The sequence below is a fragment of the Cervus elaphus genome, chromosome 9 (genome assembly GCF_910594005.1).
Source record: "Cervus elaphus chromosome 9, mCerEla1.1, whole genome shotgun sequence".
NCBI lineage: Eukaryota > Metazoa > Chordata > Mammalia > Artiodactyla > Cervidae > Cervus > Cervus elaphus.
The window spans coordinates 65,435,431-65,453,655 of NC_057823.1; positions in this window are offsets into that span (position 1 = coordinate 65,435,431).

Sequence of the window (18,225 nt, forward strand, 5' to 3'; positions counted from 1 at the left end):
ACAAGCAAAAAACCCTTACCATTAAGGAAGGGAATAGACCTTATCACACTATCAACATCAATTTACCCCAAAACACTGCCCAAGCAATGACAGAAAGGGGGGAGAGTGAGATGAAAGAACAATTAAGTGACAGAGAAGACTGAGGATCCTAGCATGTATTTGGCAGAAGGTGGAAAAGCAAAATTTGAATAAAAGTAGTTGATTTTTTTTTCTCAAAATGAAAGAAAACTCACATTTTAGATTAAAAGAGAACTGCTACTGCCAAGGATAAATACAGTAAGTCTACATATAGAAACATTATCATCACCCTTAAGGAAGGAAAAAAAGGTCAAATTACCAGGGATCAAAGACCAACTATCCTCAAAGGAAGGACAAATAAACTGAAAGCCGATTTTTAATCACTGTCCATTCTGGGCGGAGCTAAAAAAGTGAAAATAAAGGCAACAACAAAAACCTCATCAACCAAGAAATGCTACCCATTCAATCATTCATAATCCATTAAACAATTATTTACAGGCATATGAGAACTAAGATAATTTACCCAAATCAACTATTAAGAGAAGAAAATTGAACTCAATTAGAAGGTGTAGAGGTTACCAAAGAACAGAAATCTTGATTTAAAATATTGGTAAATTTTGGGGTACCTATAGAAAAAGTTGTATAGTGTACTATACTTAAACTTTTAGTTTGAAATAACAGTGAATCACTACACAGTTTTAAGAAAGAAGACCAATTTAGGAAGGAACACTCAGAATGTTGGGTTACTATTTACATTAAAATATTGAAGGCTGACCAGGAAAATGTGGAAAGCAAGCTAGAATAATTGGGAAAATAAAGTGACTATTTCCACTGAATTATAATACAGATCAATTCATGCAAGAATCATTAATGGGGGATATGCTGCTGAAGATTAAGACATGAAAAGTTTTATATTTTGTAATAAAAAGCCTGACTTCAGTATTTGATGTTTAACTAGTGACAGGTTTTAAGTCTCATCCCTCTCTTTTCCCTCTCTGGTCCCCATCTGAGTAAAAGGATAAGGAGGCCACAGCACTCCTTTTATCGGCAGGAGTTTCAAATCCATCAAGCTCCTGCCCATCTATAGAAGTCTTACCCAGGCCCAAGCCCCTAACCATTGTAAAATGCCAATCTCCATTCCCTGCTCTCTCTCAAGGGCCTGTTTGGGAAGCTGACTCTCCTGCTGTCTACCCATGGAGTAAAAAAATAAAACATTTTCATTTGAGTAATATATCTTTTCATGCCCTCTTTCTATGTGTGTGGCATCATCACTGTCATCATTTCAATCAAATTTTGCACTGAGTCCATCCCATTTAATCAGGATTGAGTCTTGAATTCAAGATTATTCCTGTTAATCAGTTTTCAAGTACCAAGTTGTAAGGTAAAAACATACACTGTGGAGAAATAAGACAACACTTTGACTGTGTGATCAAAGTTGACATCACTGATTAGGGGCAGACATACCCGGTGAATCCCCAAGAATGACAGGCCACTGTGCAGTTTTCCAACTCAGAACACATAATTTAAAAACACCAGCCCAGGTGGGATGCATGAGACAAGTGCTCGGGCCTGGTGCACTGGGAAGACCCAGAGGAAACGGGTGGAGAGGGAGGTGGGAGGGGGGATCGGGATGGGGAATACGTGTAAATCTATTGCTGATTCATGTCAATGTATGACGAAACCCACTGAAAAAATAAATAAATAAAAACAAAACAAAAAAAAAACCTGAGGGAAGATAAATTAAAAACAAGAAAGATCCCATTAAAAAGGAGAGAGGAGAATGCAGATTTTATTCTTCAAATGTGTATCTTTAAAAAACAGGGAAGGCTAGAGAAATGTATCAAATTAAAGAACACATGACAACTAAATGCAGCACCTGACTCTAGACTGGATTCCATATTAAAAGGGAAAAATACTATAAATGACACTGGGTCAACTGATAAAAATGGAAGGTAGATAACATATTTAACTATTATATTAATATTATATTTACTAAAGTTGATGTGTGTACATGTGCTCAGCCATGTCTGACTCTTTGTGACCCCATGGACTATAGCCCACCAGGCTCCTCTGTCCATAGTATTCTCCAGGCAAGAATACTGGAGTGGGTTGCCGTTTCCTCTTCTAGGGGATCTTTCTGACCCCAGAATCGAACCCTCATCCCTTGTGTCTTCTGCATTGGTAGGTGGATTCTCTACCACTGTGTCACCTAGGATGCCCACTGAAGTTGATAACTGCCCTTTATTTAAGAAGGTATCCTACTCTTAGGAAATATATACTTAAGTATTTAGTTTAAAGGGCTATGATGTAACACTCTCAAATAGTTCAGAAAAAACCACATGTGTGTACACACATACAGACTATACTTATTAATGATAAAACACAAAATGAGTAAAATATTAACAATCCATGAATCTAGGTCAAGTGTATATAGATATTCTTTTTACTATTAAAACCACTTTTCCGGAAACTAAAAAATTATTTTGAAATTAAAGGTTGAAACATCTTGTATGTTCTTCCATATGCATAGTTTGAGAAATAGAAGAAAAACTTTAGTGACAGATTTTAATCTGCTTGTATAGTAAAAAATTGATGCCTCTTTTTTTTTTCCCCAGTAAGTGGCCTGAGGTGAACCCTAAAAGTGGTATACTATTCACACAACCCAGAAAGCCCCACAAAACCATGCATATAAAGAGGTTCAAATCATGTTTAAGAACACTCGTGAAACTGCCCAGGCCAAAAAGGGTATGCATCTCCGAAAAGCCACCAAGTATCTGAAGGATGTCACTTTAAAGAAGCAACGTGTGCCATTCCGTCGTTAGAATGGTGGAGTTGGTAGGTGTGCACAGGCCAAACAGTGGGGTGGATGCAGGGTCGGTGGCCCAAAAAGAGTGCTGAATTTTTACTACACATGCTCAAAAATGCAGAGAGTAATGCTGAACTTAAGGGCTTAGATGTAGATTCTCTGGTCATTGAGCACATCCAGGTGAACAAAGCCCCCAAGATGTGGCATAGGACTTACAGAGCTCACTGTCAGATTAACCCCTACATGAGCTCTCCTGCCACGTTGAGATGATCCTTACTGAAAAAGAACACATCATTCCTAAGCCGGAAGAGGAGGTTGCACAGAGGAAAAAGATATCCCAGAAGAAAATGAAGAAACAAAAACTTATGGCCCGGGAATAAATGCCACAAAAAACAAATGCAAATAAAAGTAAAAAAACAATAGATGCCTTACATATTTATAAAAAAATTTGATAACACACTGGGACATATATATCCCTTCACCTAATAAATAATAAATATACATGTTTTAAAACTCATGTAACATATAGAAATTGTGAAGGTTCTATACCACAAAGGACCAATGACAACAATTTATTGTATTAGAAAACAACAACAACAAGAACCTTAAAGATTTGGAAGCTTAAAATAATTCATGTGCTATAAAGAAAATCAAACTGGAAATACTCTTGTAAGAACTGGATATTCTTTTGTAACTGAATGAATCAAAATATCATATGTTACAACTGGAAGGAGCTAAAATGGTGCTTAGAATTATAGCCAAACTTACCTCATTTTTTTAAACTTTAAATAAGCATCTCCCTACAAAAGCTGAAACAGAACATAATAAACCAAATGAAAGAAGATGAAAGAATAAATAAGTAAACATCAAAGCATAATAGAAAACATGATGACAAACTTTCCTGTTGGTAGAATCTGCCTGCCAGTGCAGGGGACACAGCTTTGATCTTTGGTCCAGGAAGATTCCACAAGTTGTGGGGCCATTGCACCTCAACTACTGAGCTCACACAACACAACTAGTGAAGCCTCCTTGCCTAGAGCCCATGCTCCACAACAAGACACACCACCCCAGTGAGAAGCCCAGGCACTGCAACTAGAAAGTAATCCTCACTCGCCACAACTACAGAAAGTCTGCTAGGCAGCAATGAAGACTGAGCACAGCCAAAAATAATTTTTTTTTTTTGAAAGAAAACACAATTGTAATTTTAAAAAAAATGGTAAATAAAGTAAAAAAACATTATCTTATGAGCTAGACAAGCTCCAGCTAAGCTTATTGGAGGGAAAATACTGAGAAAAAGAAATGACATAACTGGAGATAGGATAGAGTTTCTATGTGTTATCTGAATGACAAAGCTATACACAAAAACATTTTGTCTATGAAACTAGTTCATTTGTACTGATATGGATGATCCTCGAGTCTGACATACAGAGTGAAGTAAGTCAGAAAGGCTTCCCGGGTAGCTCAGTTGGTAAAGAATCTGCCTGCCATGTGGGAGACCTGGGTTAGATCCCTGGGTTGCGAAGATCCCCTGGAAAAGGGAATGCGTTGCCCACTTCAGTATTCTGGCCTAGAGAATTCCATGGACTGTATAGTTCATGGGGTCACAAGAGTCAGACACAACTGAGTGACTTTCACATTCACTCATTCAAATCATAAAGAGAAAAACAAATACCGTATATTAACACGTATATATGAAATATTAAAAAAAAAAATACACAGTACAGATGAACCCACTTGCAGGGCAGAAATAGAGACACAGACAGAGAATGGAAATGTGGGCATAAAGGGGGAAGGCAAGGATGAGGCAAACTGGGAAAGCAGCATTGACTTATATACACTACAACGTGTAAAATAGCTAGTGGGGAGCTGCTTATAGCACAGGAAGCTTTGCACGGTGCTCTGTGATGACCTAGAGGAGTGGAATGTGGGGGTGGTGAGAGGAAGGCTCAAGAGAGAGGAGATATGTATACTTATGGCTGATTCACACTGCTGGACATCAGAAACAGCACGATAAAACTATATTCCAGTTTTTTAAAAAATGATAAATACAAAAGAAATAAAATGGCTGTTTTTTTAAACAAAAATACTAATTATTAAAACAACCCAGAACAGGAGAAAACAAAAATCAGCAATCACAAATATTCCACTCAATTCCACCTCAATATTTTTTTTAATCCACCATCAAGGACACTAACCAGCAAGGAATAGATACTTCTTTTATAATGTAATAGATGCAGAAAGTAGGGAAACAGGAGAAAAAATGAGCTAGTACAGTTTGACACCAAACCAAAGAAGTTTAGAAAAAAACTTAGACCATTTCCTTTGTCTACACAAGTGTAAAAAGACTGGGGATAGGGTGTGCTGGGATCTTTACATTACTCATGAACATTCTAACTCCTTAGAAGTTACATGGTCTTAATTGTTGACATACCAGATTCTCCTACTAGGCTGTTAACATCTCAAGAACAAGCACTATGAATTTTCCATTTCCCAATGGCAGAGAAGGTCTTAAATGGACATGGGCATAGAATAAGCTATAGAGGATTTTTTGTCCTGGTTTTTGTATCGTTTTCATTTATATCTGCAAATTCTGTCCCCAAAGAAATTGATGAGGTATATGTAGATCAAGACAGAACATAGGTGCACTTTTTCAAAAACAAATTCTACAGACAATTCCAATGTTCAGCTCTAATTAATAACTAATATCCTCAAGCATAATGCAAAGTTCACACATGAGATATGGTGAATATTTTATGGGCTATAAAATATGGTCAATAAGTGCTTGTTAAATAGAACTTAGTTTGCAACAGTCCACCCTCTATTTTTTCCCCTGACTTCTCACAGCCTCCTCAGAGAGGCTTACCAATAAAGTTTTAGTTTCCTTAGCCCAAATGTGCCTTTCCTCATACTGCTCTGAGCATTCAAGGCTCACTCTTTCTGCTTCCCTACCTCAGCAAAACCCATAAGCCATGTCAAATCCATTGGATTCCTGGATCATAGATGCCCCTGGAAGAACCAGTACTCAGAGATGACAAAACCCACAGCCTGAAGAATCAGTACTCAATGACAGCATGGCTCAGGCAAGAGGAACCACATGGGTACATCTGCTATCTTCCTGATGAGAGTTGCTCTCTTGGTGACTACAATATTAAGGTCTTCATGGCTAGCTTCCTAAGGGATCTGCCCTCTGGGAAGATTCATTTTAGCCAGACCTCTGTCTTTTTCTCCTTCCCAACAATGCAGTGGATGTTCCCAAATCTCCAGGAAGGTGTGCTGGGTGCTCGTGAGTGTGTCCACCCTACAGATCACCAAGCTTCAAGGGGTGTGTTAGCCAGTGTGCTGGAGTCCATTTAATTTCTCAATTAAAAGTCTGACCTCATTTATTCTCACAGGCTGATGATCAAATAACTCAAGGTTACTGAGATTCAAGTACCTTCACAAGTGACAGATTTAAATGGGAAAAAAGATACTGACTTAAGGTTTGAGCATTAGACTGTCCTTAGAATCCACCAGCAATGCAGGAGAGCCAGGTTCCATCCCTGGTTCAGGAAGAGCCCCTTGAGAAGGGAATGGCTACACACTTCAGTATTCTTGCCTGGAGAATCCCATAAACAGAGGAGCCTAGCAGGCTACAGTCTATGGGGTCACAAAGAGTCGGACCTGACTGAGTGACTAAGCATACAAACATGCACGCACTAACATGGACAAAATAAGGTGAAAAATTTAAGAACTGAAGTTTATTAACTGGCAGTTCTTTCTATACAATATCTTTGATCAGGTTTAGAAGCAAATTCACTATCATGACTAAGCGAAAGATTGGGAGCAAAGAACATCTTCATCTGAGGTTCAAAATCTGATATCTTTTCAGGACAAGACTAGTTGGAAGTGTCCATCCTCCCTACTTTCCTTCCTGCCTCCACACATTCAAATCTCGCACATCAGCTTGCTGATGTTAGAAATCCCTTTGAGTAGAAACAGAGAGAGATGAGGGCCAAGGGACCTCCTGCAAAACAGCCTATCCCATGAAAGAAAGATGTCAAGCAGAACCATCTTGACACAGTGAGTCAACCAGTGTGGAAGTCCAGACCTTGCACATACTATGACAGCTATTATAGATCCATACTTAATCTGACCCTACACACATCAAGATGGGGCGTGAAGGAGGGAAACAAGGGGGCAGGAAGAAATTTCTTGATTAACTCAGAGAGGAAAGAATGGTGTAGTTAGTTTACTGGAGTAAACTTGGATGAGCCAAGCAGCACTGCTTTGGGTACCACCTAATGGTGCAGTACTGAGGGCTGAGGGGCCTTCTGGTCACTTGACCACACATCATTGTATAACTACGACACCAGGGAGGCTCCATACACTGGTTAATACACCCCTTGAAGCTTGGTGCTCTGCAGAGTGGACACACTCACGAGCACCCATGCACGCCTTCCTGGAGATTTGAAAAAATCCACTGCACAGCTGGGAAGGAGGAAAAGAGAGGTGTGACTAAAATGAATCTTCCCAGAGGGCAGATCACTTAGAAATTTAATTTGTCAATTAAAACTTAGTTTGACCTCATTTATTCTCACAGGCTGATGATCAAAGAACTCAAGGTTACTGAGATATCAAGTACCTTCACTAGTGACAGATTTAAATGGGAAAAAAAGATACTGAGGATACTATACAGCAGCAGTCCCCAACCTTTTTGGCACCAGGAGCTGGTTTCATGGAAGACAAATTCCACACAGACTGGGGGAGAGAGGTGGAGGCGACAGTTTGGGGATGATTCAAGTGCATTACATTTAGTGTGCACTTTATTTCTGTTATTATTACATCTGCATCACCTCAGATCATCAGACATTAGATTTTGGAGGTCGGGGACCCCTGGGAACTAATTAATCTCTTTAATGAGTCCATCTGATAGACACTGCCACTGTGCAAAAAACATCATTGCAAGAAGACACTGCCCAGCAACTTTTTAAAGAAGTGTCCACATGTTCTACTCCAACTATTACTACCCAGGAGTACAAGAAAGTTATTGGGGAAAAATTCTAGGTGAGTCTGCTGCTGGTCCAGAAACATTTCTTTCATGTAAATATTATCTTCCAGTCACTTTGAAAGTGATTTCATCATTAGGTTAGGTGTCATTATTCTATGTCCCTCTCTAAAGTTGATTTCTTTTATGACTGAGTCCATTCTATGTTTGTTTCTGATCTTTCTTATTATGCTCATATTCATTTTATACACTGCAATTGATATTTTTCTGCTTATAATGGCTGAAGCCCATCAACAAGCATTAGCAGATGACCTCCAACAGAGCCACACGTGCTCCCCAATACCCAACTGTGTAAGTAGTCAATAGAGAGTCTATTCTAGAGTTGCTGATGATTGATTTTTGGGAGAACAGACGTATGCACAAGAGACGATAGGCAAACAGACCAAAATGGTTTACAATTAGATTTTGTATTGTTTGACTCAGTCTATTAGTGAGATAGATCAGAAAAGAAAGATCTATGTAGTTTGAGTCACTAAGAAAATTTTAGAAAAGGCTAAATGTGTATTGGCACTTGAAGGATGGGTAAAAATTATAAAGGAGGAAATAAAGAAATTGGAATTAAAACAATGTTTGATAACCAGTGGAAAAGGAACCTATTCCTGTGTTTGAGGAATTCCCTACTATGTAAAAAAGAATTGGCCAATACAGAAGCTGAAAATACCACATGATCTTATTTTCAGTTAGCCCTTTCAGTTTAGGCATGAACATATGACCTGGGTTTGTCATATCAAATGATCCCATCCCAGGCTCTTCATCAGAAGCTGGATGCTGAAGTAAGGACCATTTGTCACATAACCAGCTACAGAGGATAGTCTCTAAATCAATTTAAGACAAATTTGGGGCATTGTTTTTAACTTCATGACCTCAAAGCTTGGTTTTCTGGCTCTCCTGAATATTTTTTATAAGCTACTATCCATTCTTTTAATAGATATCATTTTCTTTTGAAACTAACCAGAGGTGGTTTCTATTGTTTTCTACTAACAACCCTAAATGAAGGCACATAACAGAACACTAGGTATAAGACAGAGACACATTAGCACAAGGAGGCAATAGCCTGGCTTGGGAAAAATGGCCGAAACGGGAGTACCATCTTTTCTTAAATCTGCCTGACAAGTTCACATGGGCTGATCAAATTAACCAGTGAACACCAGACACTTAAAAAATATATTGCCAGTTTGGATGAAGAAGTGATACCAATCTCTCGTTCTTCTCCCAAGTTGATCCCATTACATGATCATCGCATGATATGATCATTCTCTCTCTAGTTGGCCAGGCTGCTACTGCTGCTAAGTCACTTCAGTCATGTCCGACTCTGTGCGACCCCATAGACGGCAGCCCACCAGGCTCCCCATCCCTGGGATTCTCCAGGCAAGAATACTGGAGTGGGTTGCCATTGCCTTCTCCGTGGACAGGCTAGGAGATGATATAAAATCAATTACTTTTTCCATTTGGATCTTAATATCCCATCTCTGGATCCCATCAAGACAATCTTCTAGAGGAAAGTTGAAGGTGATGAATCTTAAAATATGCTATGTAAACATCCTGGAAAATAATCCACTGGGAAACTTACTTACAAATGCAGATTTCCCGGCCAGTCTTCTCAAGACTTTTTTCAATAGATTACTATGGAAGGCCCCAGGATCTTAATCTTAGTAAGTCACCTGGGTTGCCCCAGAACACTTTTATGTTAGGGAACCAGTGACCTATGGGCTCAAAGTGAGTTTAGCACATCATGATAAAGTACCACTTCATTTCCAGACAGGAACTAGATCTTATACAGGGTTTTCCTTCAAGTCCTGTCCAGCAGAAACAGGTTCTATTTCTCTGTAATTTGTTTCCTTACTGATCATGCACGAGAATTAGGATTTCTTTATTCTTATAATTTTATCAAAACTGAATCTAATTATTGCTTTACCCTCTTCATTTTAATTAGGGATTCCAAAATTAACGTTCATATAGAGACATTATGTCTTGGCAGAAATAGTTTGCCTTGTTAGAAATATTTTGAAATGGCCAACAACTATTGAAGCAGACAATTTAAACCAGAATGTATCCATCATGACTCATGTTTATCCTTTCCAAATCTGCTAAGGACATGATCCCCATTCACAAGGGATCCAAAGATAAGGGGAAATTAAGTTTGATGAAAAGGAACCAGGTTTATGGAAAAATGTAAACTAAGATCATCAGCACACTGAGTTTTTGTGGGTGTAAACAATACAGTGAAAACTACACTGTCACCTTCCCATCACATGTTTCTTAATCATGGTTTACTTTCTGGATTCTCAAGAGCCTTGTGTTTACTTTCTGGAATAGGAGGCTGTATTTGTTTGCCTTGATTGCTGTAACAAATTACCATAAGCTGGATAAGTTAAAGCAACAGAAATGTATTCTTTCACAGTTTTGGAAGCAGAAGTCTGAAGTCATGGTGCCAGCATCTCCAAATTCCCTCCAAAGGTGCTAGGACAGCACCCATTCTTGGCCTCTTCAAGCCTCTGGTAACTATTAGTATTCTTGACTTAGGGCGGTATAATATCAACGTCTGCTCCTCTGGTCATATCGTCTCCTCCACTGTGTTGGTCAAATCTCCCTCTGCTTCACAACCTGTAAGAACACTTACTGTTCTAAGGCCCACCTAGATAGTCCAGGATAAGATCCTTCTCTCAAAATCCTTAATTTAAACACAACTTATGGCATATAAGGTAATATTTACTCTTATAAATAATATTCACAGGATTCAAGAATTAGGACACTGATGCAACTTTTGAGGGCCACCATTCAGGGGTCTTTAGATTTAGGGGGAGACTATATTCCTTTAAATGCAAAATTATTTGTGCAGATGTTTTTTCATTTTTATTAGATTCCCAAAATGTTCTTGATTCAAAAAATTCCTTTTTCAATTACTGCTTTAATAAAAGATGCGGTTGAACAATACTTGGAGAATATATTCAGAAAGTCTAACTTCCTCAATTGCCAATACAAGATTTATTGAAAGCTTTCATTGCATCTCTCCCACACTTCCTTCTCTCTCCCCAAGAGCCCCTGGGCTACTCCAGGACAGCTTATATGGAATCCACCATTAGCTCCCAAACTAACAAAAAGGGCAATTTGCCTGTCACTGTGCTGCTTTACTCATGTCACTGCTTATCTCTGAGCCTCAGACACTCTCATCTCCAAAGATGTGAAACAGTCCTGAACAAAGCAATTTTCCAAGGTCTTTCCCGGTATCTCACAAGACTAAGAGATCATTACGAAGTGATACCTGTCCCCAGCCCACCATGACTACTTCATGACTTTTACTGGATCAATAAACACGCCTCTAGATTTCCTGCAATCATTCCTTCCCCATCTAGCTCCAACTCAGAGGAAAAATGAACCAGTTTTATTTTGTTCTAAGAAACTAGGATGGGATTTCTGTCAACAATTAACAGCTGTGAAACCCTTCTAATATTGGTAAGGGAGCTTCCAAGGCGAGATGATTATAAGAGCTCAACAGAGAGAGTAGAGAGGTTAAATCTACAGATAAAACACGGGAAAGATCAGTGTTACACAAATTCAAAGCATCAGGTGGTTCCTCTGGATGCCTCTCTCCTTTCAAGGCACCCCTCTTCATTTCAGTGTTCCCTGCCTTTGCATGCCACATCTTTTTGGGGTATCATGCCATGAGGCTTGTGGGATCTTTGTCCCCCAGCCAGGCATCAAACCCGGGCCCTCAGCAGTGAAAATGCGGAGTCCTAACCATGGGACTACCAATGAAGTCCCATGCCACACATTTTTTTCTACTCCCATTTTAGATGATCAAATTTAGTATCTTACTACAAACTCACCTATTGTTTCTAAAGATGAACTGCTATGTAAAGCATGCATATATGCCATACTTGTACAAATCATATTTAATTACCATAACTCACTTCTACTAAAATTTATATCCTAGTGTACAGCTCAATGTGCTAGTTTTTCTGTAATATCAATTAGAGGTAACTACTAAAATTTGAAAAATGCCCATGAATCCGTCCAAATCATATTGTATACCTGTGGTATTCATTCCATCTTTGGGAAATACTGCCTTCACTAATTCACTTACCCATTCCATATGTGCCTTCTCTGTACCATAGTCTGTTTCACATCCCAGTAGTAAGTCTCTTAATAACCCTTAGGGATTAAAAGGTATGACCCCGATTTAAAAGGAACCCACCAATCATGCAAGAGAGGATAGCAGCTTTTAAGGGTCATTTGAGACACATCTGCTATTACACAGCTGTGTATATCCCATCTCCTGGGAAAACTATTTTAAAAAAGGAAAAGATTCCACAAAATCAACTCATGACTCAGATTCCTTGTCAGTTTTTCAGCTTCCCCCCACTTAATGATGCCCTACCTAGCAATCAGTTTTGTAACTCAGTCAGACTCTTTACTGTGAATTGGGCAGTTCCAGAAAGCCTAAGTCTCCAGACTGAGCACACACTTGCAAAGAGACAGGTTATACCAAGGCAAATGCAACACAGGCTTTATTGAATGAGCTGGAGGTGTAGAATCAAAACAGAGCAACTTTCTACACTGGGATGGGGAATGAAAGCAACATATCATATAGATGAGAAGTCCTTGTGTTCTTACAGAAGACAAGGCTAGAGACAGGATGGACTATGGCAAGCAGTCCGTGGCCTACGTGTGTACAGATTAAGCACCTGGAAAAGAATTCAGGTCTGAAAAAGGAGTCATAGAAAGTTTCTATCACTGCCTAAAACATTATTGGACTTAGAGCCTTCTCTTTCACTCTTCCAGACTCATTGCTTTATCTACATAATTTTAAAAGATCATAAACGAGTCTTGATACATCATGGTTATCAAAAGTGTAGCACCTACAGTCAAATATAGTTGGGTTCAAATATTGGCTTCATCACTTTCTAACTACATCACCTGGAACAAATAATTTTCTATTTCAGTTGCCTCGAGCACAAAACCTATGATTGGGAGAATCAAAGAAGGTCATGCATGAACAAATGGTCCAGATCTGGTAACCAGAAAATATTCAGGAAATGCAGCCAAATTGTCACCACTCTATTAATCAGCCCAAGTCAGGAATCAAAGCTGAATAACAGAGAGGCTGCAGGTGACCTGGAACAGCAAAAAGTGGAAACTGAGTGGACACTTGTAGATAAATCCCAAATTTGAGTTGTAATTAGACGTTTCCTGTGGACCAAGTGCCAAATGTATCCAAGAGCATCCATCAATCTCTATAGCAGCCTTTAATAAAAGGATTCCCTGGGCCACACCTTTGGAGAGCAGATCTCATACAATAGGTCTGTAACCGAGCGGGACCCTGTGGGGCCTTCCCAGGACAGATACCCACCCACACCACCTGTCCCATGTCCTCCATCTGCCTTTTGTCTATAGAAAAATTTTAGTCAAACACTAAACTTAGAGAAGTGAAAAAATGCAGAAGGAAAGGGCAACAGTCAAGCAAGACAAAATAATAAGAGTTCAGTCATTAAACTCAAGAACCTTATCTACTCAAGGGCTATTGGTAATATTTTATGTCCTTAATGTTTTACAGATACTGAAACCCACACCAGGTGGAAGAAGTTAACTATATGCTGCCTCAAAGCATGTAGACCTCATAGGGGCTGAAGCTAGAAGGTTGTTGATGCCGACTGATTACCTCACCACCAACCAATCGGATGAACATCTACAAGCTGATTACACACCCCACATACCCCCCTTCACCCTACCTTTAAAAACTTTTCCCTGAAAGCTTTTGAGAATTTTGGGTCTTTTAAGCACCAGCTGCCCTGGACTCCTTGCTTGGTGCCCTGCAGTAAACACTGCACTTTGTTTCACCACAACCCAGAGTCAGTAGATTGGCTTTACTGTTTGCAGGTGAGCAAACTCAAGTTTAGTTTCATGACAGGTCTAAATGGAATTGCTGAGACTTATTTTTAATTTTGAGCATATAAGGAGTTAAGGATAAATACAAAGGACATACAAAAACATTTCTGTCTGTATATCTACAGATGAAGCAACTCATTCCAGGATTTTTTGAAAAGGAATTAAAATCTCATAGACTCTTTTGCCATCCTGTTTGCTCGATAGGCTATTCCAATGGCCATCAAAAGAGGACCCGCCCCCTATCTAGGACAGGCCTTCTCACCTAATCTCACCTGGTCTCCCAATTATATCCTTCCCTGTGCCTCAACAGAAAGCCACGCACATCACAGCCCAATCACATGCTACCTTCAGGTTTAGAGACTTGGAAGCAGCTTACTTTGTGGTCATACACTCTCTCCCTACTGGCTAATTCTCCACAAGGGTCCATACACTTCAACGTGGCTTTCCCTCATGGCCCCACACGCTGGGAAGCTGATTCCTGGCAATGGACTCATCAGAGGGGAGCCAATCCCAGAGCACCGCTCTCCTACAAATGGTCTGCAGCATTCAGACTGGCTTTTTAGTAGTTCAGACGCACCTCCCTCACACTCTAACGCAATTCCTCCCTGGAGAAACCCTGACAAAGATGTAAAATCGGAAGAACACATCAATGAATTGGACCTGGTGACACAGCAGAGAGTCAGAATAGATCAAATCTCCTTTCTGTCAGTCTGCAAGCTTAATTACAGAACCTCCGCTGCTCATTACCCATCTTTCTTTGCAGACTGTGTAAGCAGAGGGAGCAGGGAAGACTTAACAAATGCAGAGGTTATGGGGCTCTGAGAGTACACCCTTGGGACTCTATGAAGTATGTTTTAAGCAGTGGTGAAAAGAAAATCAGCCTGTAAAGTTATTTGGATGAAAGGCATGGTAAAAACGCAGCTCATTATCATTATCATTAAGCAACTGTTCGGGTGAGATGAGCACAACTCGGCCTCCCCATCCTCCCCTTCCTAGAGTGGAGAAAAGGACTGAACTGGTCCCTGTCCAGTGACAGGAGAAAATGCGGCACAGGAGGAAATTTTGACATCTGATATTTGAGCCCAGGGTCCTTAATAGACAATGTACCTTATTCTCCATTTACGGATGCTTTGAAATTCTCAGGCCAGATTCTGACCCAAGTCCTTGCCTCCCTGAGGAAATGATACACCGTAAAATCTAATAATTAGAAGAGACTCACCCTGGTGTTGACACTGAAGGTGGAAGCACGCTGTGGGCACTGAGGGAGAAGCTGGTCAGACAAGCAGGCTCCAAGGCCTAAGGAGCAGACTGGACAAAAGCACAACGCAGGATCCAGCTTCAGTTAAGTAGAAGCACAGTTATGCTGATGGACATCACCTGGCTAAAGGGGGCTGGGTCATGCCATATCACCATGGAGACGCCTAACACCTCTAATAAGGGCCACATGGTTACCTTTTGACTGCTACATGCTGAAAGTAGCAGCTCTCCAAGAAACGGGGGATAAAGCAGGGATTCTCAAATTAGCATGCACCAGAATCACCTGGAGAAGTTATAAAATACAGATTTCAGGGTCTCGAGTTTCTGACTCAGTAGGCCTAAGAATATGCTTTCCTTGTAAGACTGCAGGGGATACTGATGCTGCTAGTCCAGGGAAGACACTGGCAGAGGGTAAGAGGCCAGAGCTGAAAAGGGAAAAAGGATTGGACCTATATCCCTGGCACAACTTGGTAACCTTAAGTCCATCACTTCCCCTTTCTGGCCTTAGCTGAGACATCTGAATGAGATCATGCTTTTCAGAGAATGTGTCTTTTCATCAACGACTGAATCAGATGCCTGGGCCCAAGCCCATTTATATCAGAATTCTAGGACTGGTGCCTAAGATTATGTATTTTCACCATCATACCAGCTGATTTTTATAATCATTAAAGTTGGAACATGGCTAAACTCCAAAACTTCTATTGTATCTGTTAGCTCAAAGAGGCCATAAACTCTGTTGATAGAAGGAAAAAAAAAGTCATTTTCTGCTCCTGAAGAGACAATAATCATCATCTCCATGGATAAGTAAACCTTGGGGATTCAAATCCAGACAGATTATTTTGAAAGAATAAACCAAATACTGGCTGCCTATTAAGATCCGCTGCATTGCTTATAAAAGAAACACATGCACCAACTACCAGTATTAAATCCACATTTTTGGAATCAGAGTGGAGGAGAAAGAGGTAGGAAGATTCAAGGAGGAAATCAATAGATTTTCAATCCCCTTTCTCATTTTCCTCTTTTTCTCATAATGTTTATCACCTATATTAGGGCTGTCCAGCAAAACAGAACCAACAGGATATACTGAGAGAGAGGAGAGAAAGAGAGGAGAGAGGAGAGAAAAGTTTTGTTTGAAGGGACTGACTCAGAAAATTATAGAGGCAGACAACACCAAAATCTGCAGGCTGCAGGCCTGAGTTCCCGGGAAGAACTGGTGTTGCAGTTTAAGGTCAAAGGCTTTCTGTTGATATTGGGTTGGCTAAAATGTTCGTTCGGGTTCTTGCATATTATTGTGTGGAAATACCCAAACAAACTTTTTGACCAACCCAATATAGTTCTTTTTCTTTTGAGCAAGGTCAATCTTTGCTCTATTAAGGCCTTCAATTTACTGGATATGGACAATCCACACTATGCAGGGTAATCTGCTTTACTCAAAGTCCACCCATTTTAACGTTCATCTCATCTTAAAAAGAAAAAAATAAAAGACAAGCCTCATAGGAACATCCAGAATAATGTTTGACTAAATATCTGGACACTGTGGCCCAGTCAAGTTAGTGTATAAAACTAATCATCACATCACCCTCTAACCCACTACATAGCATACTTATCATGTTTCTTCCCTGTCATATACTGAGAGCATGCAAGTCAGATCCACCAGGGCAGTGTTTGCCTGCTTCATTCACTAACACATCTCCAGAGTCAGGAACACTATCTGATGCACTGCAGAAATGTTATAACTATCTACTGAATAGATCTTTATCACATTATCGCCCCCCTCACCTTCATCCAATGTCATATGGTTATTTTGGTAAAAGCAGAACTTCAACCCCCATTCATTATTCCTCACATGCCATGTTCTTTCCATTTCTATTATGAATCATCCATCTTCAGAAATACCTGTAAGTCTCAGGATTTTCTCAAATACAGTGGATGTATTTAGTCATTGAATGGGTCTGTGTACTTTAGAACTCAAGGAAGACCCTTGGGCTATGCTATGGGTATTCCCTCTCTTCTGCCAGAGAAGATGTGAGGGCTTTTCTTCCACATGCCGAAGGAGCATCCCAGCTCTCGTTACCAACAGAAATCTGGGTGCTAGGCAGCCCAGAACATAAAAAATGGTGCTAATTGGAAATTATTTACGGCTTTAATATTCCTTTTATATCTTGGCTGTCTGAGTTATGGAATTCCTACTGACAAGATTCACAGTGACAGGCTGTGGCTCCTGCGGTTTCTTTCCCTTCTTCTTTCCTCATCTCAGATTCATGGCCCTGAACTTGCCAGTTATTTATGGATAATTCCTGGGCAGGGCCTTCAGTGGAGGAGGAATAGTGCTCACTTCCAAAGGGCTATAGATATTCATAACCTGTGCAGGAAGATGTTTCAATAACTGACTGTCCAATCCTGTCAAAATGAAACAGAGTGAAAATTGATTCAGCCTTTTGGAAGCCAATCGGTAATAACATGGATCAAGAAATTTAACAGTGACCTTTTTCTTTGACCCAGTAATTTCACTATGGAGAATCTATTTAAATGTCAGGAAAGATTTATACTCAAAATGTCTATCATGATATTTGTTCAAACAACAAACATTGGTGACAGTTTAAATGTTCAATATAATGTTTTTTCTTGAATTGCAGGTACTCAGTAGAATAAAAACAGGCATCCTAAATATCATTTACAACATGTAAATAAAACTCTTCATTATGTTGAGTGAAAACTCAGTACATAATGCTTCTCTGTAAAATGTTATTCAACATTAAAATGAAGAAAAAATAAACTCGTCCAAAAAAAAAATGGAGAGAGGGTAAAAAAGACAGTATAACATTATTTTTATTTGGTTAAACTATGAGTGATTGTCCCTCTTTAAAAATGTCTCAGGTTTTATGTACAATGCATGTATACAAGTTTTTGACTGGCATGCTAAGTAAGGATGCAGTCTATTTGTTAATTTTCAGGAGATACATATTTTATTAGTGCTCCCTCATAGCTCAGTGAGTGAAAAATCTATCTGCAATGCAGGAGTCACAGGAGATACAGGTTTGATCCCTGGGTTGGGAAGATCTCCTAAAGGAGGAAATGGCAACACATTCCAGTATTCTTGCCTGAATAATCCCATGGACAGAGGAGCCTGGCGGGCAACAGTCCATGGGCTCACAAAAGAGTTAGACATGACTGAGCAACTAAACACACAAACCTCTTTTACCATAGTCAAGAC